General features: G+C 49.2%; 1 pseudogene; it reads left to right on the plus strand.

Moving 5' to 3' along the window:
* Positions 1 to 4,126: 4,126 nt before the first annotated feature.
* Positions 4,127 to 5,167, plus strand: LOC113178274 (olfactory receptor 2AP1-like; annotated as a pseudogene).
* The last annotated feature ends 1,258 nt before the right edge of the window (positions 5,168 to 6,425 follow it).

Consider the following 6,425-nt stretch of genomic DNA (forward strand, 5'->3'; position numbering starts at 1 on the left):
AGTGGAAGCAGGTCTTCTGTAGGCAGGTGAAGCCAGGGCCTTAACCAGTGGAGTTCGCCCAACAGTTTCTGTCATTCCACCAAGGTGTAGGATGACTGGAAAAGTCATTGAGGCTTAAGGGGACAGACATAGTCCAACTTAAGTTCAGCCCCTAGAATTTTAAAAGGGGGTAAGGTCTGGACCTTGTCATTAGATATATGTAATCCTCCCTTCTGAAAGAGAGTTCCTTATAGGTGGAGCTTAACGCTTTGGCGTCCGCTGTCCCAATAATGATGTCATAACCATGCAAACATATAGAATTACGTCCGATCACGTCCCAAGAGGTTGCAGGACTTGTGAAACATAATGCTGACAAAAGCTGGACTGTTAGCCATGCCCTGGGGTAACACCACCCACTCATATCTTTGGTCTGGCCCCTGGAAGTTAACAGAGGGAACGGAGAAGGCAAACTTCTCACAGTCCTGGGGATCAAGGGGAATAAAAAAGAAGCAATCCTTGATGTCAATCACAATGAGAGCCAAATCCCAAGGGATGGAGGGGATCCAGGGTAGCCCTCGCGAGGGAGTACCCACGGCAATCATCCGCTCACTAACCTTTCTTAGGTCCCGTAACAGTCTTCATTTCCCTGAGGTCCTTTGTATGACAAATTCAGGACTATCCCAAGGGCTCAGGGAGGACCTAATATGCCCTGGGGTCAGTTGTTCTGATATTATCTCCTTTAGCTTTTGTAGTTTATCTAGGGGAAGTAGCCACTGTTCCACCCACACTGGAGGGCCCGGAAGCCATTGAATGGTGGGGATGGTAAGAACAGTGGCCTTTAGGATTAGGGCTGAGGCCTCACACGGGGTGCAGGAGTGTTCCGCCTCAATGTCTCAAAAAGTGGATCCCCCCGGTAATCGCTAAGGGGTCCCGATGGGCCAAACTCTTGTTGGCACCCCTCTTTCTCTAGGATATCGTCAATAACCCTTTGTGATCTGTGGTGATGATCACCTCAGCTTCCCCCCAAATATCCTGTCCCTTCAGATCAGCTGTCAGGCCAGATGCCACCAGAAGGCATACTCTCCCTGACTCCCATCTATATCCTTCCAAGTAAGCCAATCCTTGGTTTCTCCAGACCTTGTATCACCCCCACCCCCAATAACTGAGGTTTGGGAATCCGCTTCCATAGTGGGGGAACCTCCTCTTTCCTTAATATTGTCTGATCCACTCCAGTGTCAATCAAGCAGTGCAACTTTTTCCCTGCTGTGAAGATATCCATTTTGGGTCTAATTCCAGGGATTATGGGGTCTGTCCAGTGGACCCTAGGCAGGCCACTAGGCGGGGTGCCTCCTTTGGGTATTGGGGCTGGAGGGCACCCCTTATTAATTTAAAGGCTTCCTCTCAATATCAAATTTGGACTTATAATTCCTTTGCCAATGGAATCCCTTTCTACATGGGGGCAAGGTATCTAAGGCAGAGTTTGACCCTTGGTCCAATCTGACGGACGTCCCTGTTGGGCACCGGGTCTTATTCGACCTGTAGGGCACTCTCTCTTGAAATGGCCCTGTTTACCACATCCATAACAAATCCCTTTCCCGGCACCACTTGAAGAGGTGAGAGCACTAGTAAGGGCCTCAGCAAGCGAAGCCATTGGGGCCTGCAAGGCTGCGACCAATGACTGTGATTGGTGGGTTTGAGTACCAAAATCCTTAGTGGCCACTATCCACTTCCCCATAGATCTGTTCTTCATCCCTGCACAGGCTAGTTTGTGGTCTGTGGTCATCCCCTCCCAGACCAGCATCTTGACAAACTGGTCCCGAAGGGGCCCTGGGGGGAATTTTCTTTGGATGGTCTTTTCCATACTCTTGTTAAAGGTGGCAAGATCCCTGGTAGCCCTCTGAATTACTCCTCCTATAGAGGGCTCTGAGGGGCCTCCCTCCAACTTCTTCCATGCTGTCAGTCCTAAAGCCGATACCTGCTCCTGGTAGGGGGCAGGGATAGCAGCCTGCTGAAGGCCTGTGGAAAATTGATCACTGGACCTTGACAGCATGCCATAAGTTACAGGAACCGGGATATTAAAGCCTGATTCATTTCAGCCTGAATGTGGCACTCCTCATTAAAGAAATCACACCACTTCAGGTACAGGGGACCAGGAAGCACAGCCTTCGTTAAGTCTTTCCAGTCTTGGGTGGTACACTGTTGGTGGGCCAAACTCTGGAAGAGGAGGGTTTCAGCCCAGGGTGAATTAGGTCCATCTTCAAAGATGGCCTTTTTGAGTTCTTTAAAATCTTGGGCCTCCCAGGGATACCATAAGGCTGGTCTATGGCCCCCAGGGTAAGCATTTACCAGGAAAGCCATACAAGATGGGGGCTTACCTGGCTTTTCTGGCATAGAATTTCCGTGGCGGGAGGGGTGATAATATGGCAGAGGCCACTCCCCATCCTAACTCTCTATCACGTGTTCCGGGACAGGGGCACTTGGTGTGGAACCCAGAGGACCAGGCCAGGGATCAAAAGGATCTAGGAGGCCATTGTCAGAGGGAGGTCTTCAATCTTTCTCCTCCTGGGCAGCTGGAGGACTGACTCTCTGTGACCTAAGAGGCTCCTTAACAATGGCTTCCCAGTCAGGGTCATTGTACTTAGTATAAGATTGCCCCATCTTTCCAGGGATGCCCTTACCTTGAAACTCCCTTGGCTTGGCTCGCCGATACTTCCTTGGCATCCGGGTTTGGTGTCGAGGTTCGGCATCCCTGTTCGGGTGCCAGATGTGGGGGTTTTAGTCCCCCATCTCCTCCTGACTGGCAGGAGAAGTGGGAAAGCACACCCTGACCAAGACGAGCCAAGAAAGGTAAAGGTCGACTGGTGGCCCACACCCAGCCCTCCCTCGATGGAGGACAATCAGACGCACCAGGGAGACAAGTTGAAGCAGGATCTCGTTTATTGAGGAAGTACACACAGCTTATATACTGCACAGGAGCCAATCAGGATAAAGGTCAGAGGGTGGAGCGAGTTCACATGTACAGCCATCCCATAGTCTGTAAGGGAAGCACGAGCTGTCCACAAGGGCTGAAGAGTCCCAGACCTATCCTGGAGGTGGTTGGCCTTTTCCATCACCACCCACAGCACCTCCTTCTGGCTGATCACCAGGAGCCATTCCAGCCACATGTGCACTGCCAAGACCAGGAAGTGGGCAGCCATGCCCTACAGAGCTACACCTCTGAATATTTTTATTTATTTATTTATGAATTTATTTTTATTTTGAGACAGGTTCTCACTAAGTTGCTGAAGCTGGCCTTAAACTTGTGATCCTCCTGCCTCAGCCTCCCAAGTTCCTGGGATGACAGAGGTTTGCTCTAGCCCCTGGCTTTCCTGTTTCTTTTAATGTGACTACTACACAGTGCTCAAGTATGTATGTGTCTCCTGTTTGTGTCCCACATTATATCTCTCTTTTTTGTGGTTGTTATTGTTGTTTTTCTTTTTGCAGGGGGTTGCTATGGATTGAATTCAGGAGCACTTAACAACTGGACCACATCCCCAGCCATATTATGTATTTTTTTTTAGAAACAGGGTCTCGGGCTGGGGATTGTGGCTCAAGTGGTAGCGCGGTTGTGTGGCATGCTTGCGGCCCGGGTTCGATCCTCAGCACCACATACCAACAAAGATGTTGTGTCTGCAGATAACTAAAAAAATAAATAAATAATACATAGATTAATTAATTAATTAACAAAAACAGGGTCTCACTGAGTTGCTTACTTCCTTGCTTTTTATGAGGCTGACTTTGAACTGGTGATCCTCCTGCCTCAGCCTCCTGAGTCCCTGGAATGACAGGTGTGCCCCACACCATGTTTTTACTCATCAGAGAGCAGTCCTCTTGGAGGAAGCAGGAGCCAACTCTCATGATGAAAGTAAGTATTACTTCCTGAAGTGATGTCATTGTGGGCTACATAAGCCAGCATTCCTGTGGCATTCACACCATGACCAGCACTGTAATAAATGTCACTTGTCTCATCTTCTCAGAGCAGCAGAATAGGCACTAACTGTCTTTGTATTTCCAAAAAGCCACACAGACCAAGAGACTAAAGACAGGCCAGGAGCAGAGACAGGGACCAGGCTAGGAGAGCAGCCACCTCCAGCCTGGTGCCTTGGCAATGACAACTCATGAACCCATCCTCACTGCTGCGCTGGATTTGGAGATTTTAGGGTTCACAGACGTGCAAGGGCTACAGCTTCTTCTCTTCACTGTGCTCCTGCTCATTACATGCTGACCATCCTGGGAAACCTACTCATTATCACCCTGACCTTGGCCATCCGCCACCTGCACACTCCTATGTACTACTCCCTGCGCCATTTCTCCCTGCTGGAAGTGGGGTTCATGTCCACGGTCACCCTACAGATTCTGTCACACCTCCTCTCCGGTCACAGGACCATTGCCCGTGCCAGGTGCTTTATGCAAAGAAAGCTCCTCTTCATCTTGGGCACAGTGGAGTCCTTGCTGCTGGCTGTTATGGCTGGTGACCGCTACCATCTGCCACCTGCTGCACTATCCCACTTTCATGAAGCCCCGGGTGTGCAGCTGGCTGGTGCTGGCCTGCTGGGTCACCAGCGTCTTGGTCCTTGGGGTTCTGTGTGCCTGGATGTTGTTCCTGCACTTCTGCAGTCCCCGCATCCCCAACCACTGCTTTTGTGACAGCACCCCCTTGCTGGAGCTGGTGTGTGATGACACCAGGATTCTGCAGCTGGTCAGCTTCCTGGTGGCCATGTGCACCCTGGTCAGCACTCTGCTGGTGACGGTTTTGTCATACTGCCGCACTGTTCTGCACCTGCCCATATCTGGGGGCCGCAGCAAGGTCCTCTCTACCTGCTCCTCCCACATACTGGTGGTGTCGCTCAGCTACTGCATAATTATGTACCTGAAGCCCATGCAAACTGGGCACATGACCCTCAACAAAGGAGTGGCTTTCTTCAACACCATAGTGTCACCCCTACTGAATCCCTTCATCTACTGCTTCAGGAATGATCTGGTCCAGAAAGCCAGCAGGGATGTGCTGATCAGGGGGAGAGTGCTTTCTTCTCAGATATTCAGAGGGAAAGCTTTCCAATGCTCTGCTGCTAAGCACAGCACAGTGGCACACACCTGTGATCCCAGTGGCTGTGGAGGCTGGAGGATAGCAAACTTGAGGCCAGCCTCAGTAACTTAGTGAGGCCATAAGCAATTTAGCAAGACATTGTCTCAAAAAGAAGGAGGAAGAGAAGGAGGAGGAGGAGGAGGGGAAGGAGGAGGAGGAGAAGGAGGAGAAGAAGCAGCTCTATTTCTTTTGGTTTCATTTTATTTTATTTTTCAATGAACATGAAGACCATTTTAGTATAGAGTGAAGAAAAAAATATTAGTTCAAATATCTGCTGGGGGACTGGGAATGTGATTTAGAGCTCTCCTGGCATGCAGGTTCAAATCACTAAGCACAAAAAAGAAACAAATAGATAAATAAAATTATAAAAATAAAAAAGGAAAAGAAACAAACAAACAAAAACCTGCTGGTGCTCTGCTGTAATCCCACTGACTTGGGAGGATGAGGCTTGGATATCACAAGTTTGAAGCCAGCCTCAGCAAAAGTGAAGTGCTAAGCAACTCAGTGAGGTCCTGTCTTAAAATACAAAATAGGCCTGGGAATGGGGCTCAGTGGTTGAATGCACCGAGTTTAATCTTCAGTACCCCCCCCAAAAAAAAAAATTCGATGCTGGTAACTTTAGAGTGGGAGAAAATTTACAAACCCTTTCTTGTCCAGCTGATCAAGGTCAAGGTTAATAGTGACAGGTCATGTTGACATGTGCCCTTGCCATGGTGTGATACAAATTTCCCTTTAACTCTTGTCATCTACTACCAGAAACCAGTGACCCCAGGATGATAATTAGAAAAACTTTAAACAAATTCCAGTAGAGGGAGATCCTATAGCATAACTGACCAGTGCTCCTAAAAGCTATCAAGGTCATCAAAGATGAGGAAATCTAGGTACTGTCATGATGAAGAAGAGCCAAGGGGACATGCTACCTTCATGGAGGTGGGTGGTCTTGAAGCAGAATCCTACACCAGTGGAACTCAGGAAATCTGAGTGACCCATGGACAAAATTTAGTAATGCTTCATTGATTGTAACAAACATGCCATGCTAATATGCCTCGTTCTCCTCCTCCTCCTCCATCTCCTTTTCTTCCTTCTCTACCTCCTCCTCCTCCTCCTTCTTCTCCCCCTCTGCCTTCTCCTCATTCTCCTCATCATCATCATCTTCATCTCTCCTCCTCCTCCTTTCTCCTCCTCCTCCTCCTCCTCCATCTCCTCCTTCTCCTCTTCCTCCTCCTCCTCCTTCTCATCCTACATCATCTCCTCCTCCTGCTGCTCCTTCACCTCCTCCTCCAAATATCTCACCTCTTCCTCCTCCTCCATCTCCTCCTGC

Source organism: Urocitellus parryii (assembly GCF_045843805.1).
Source record: "Urocitellus parryii isolate mUroPar1 chromosome 16 unlocalized genomic scaffold, mUroPar1.hap1 SUPER_16_unloc_1, whole genome shotgun sequence".
Taxonomy (NCBI): Eukaryota; Metazoa; Chordata; class Mammalia; order Rodentia; family Sciuridae; genus Urocitellus; species Urocitellus parryii.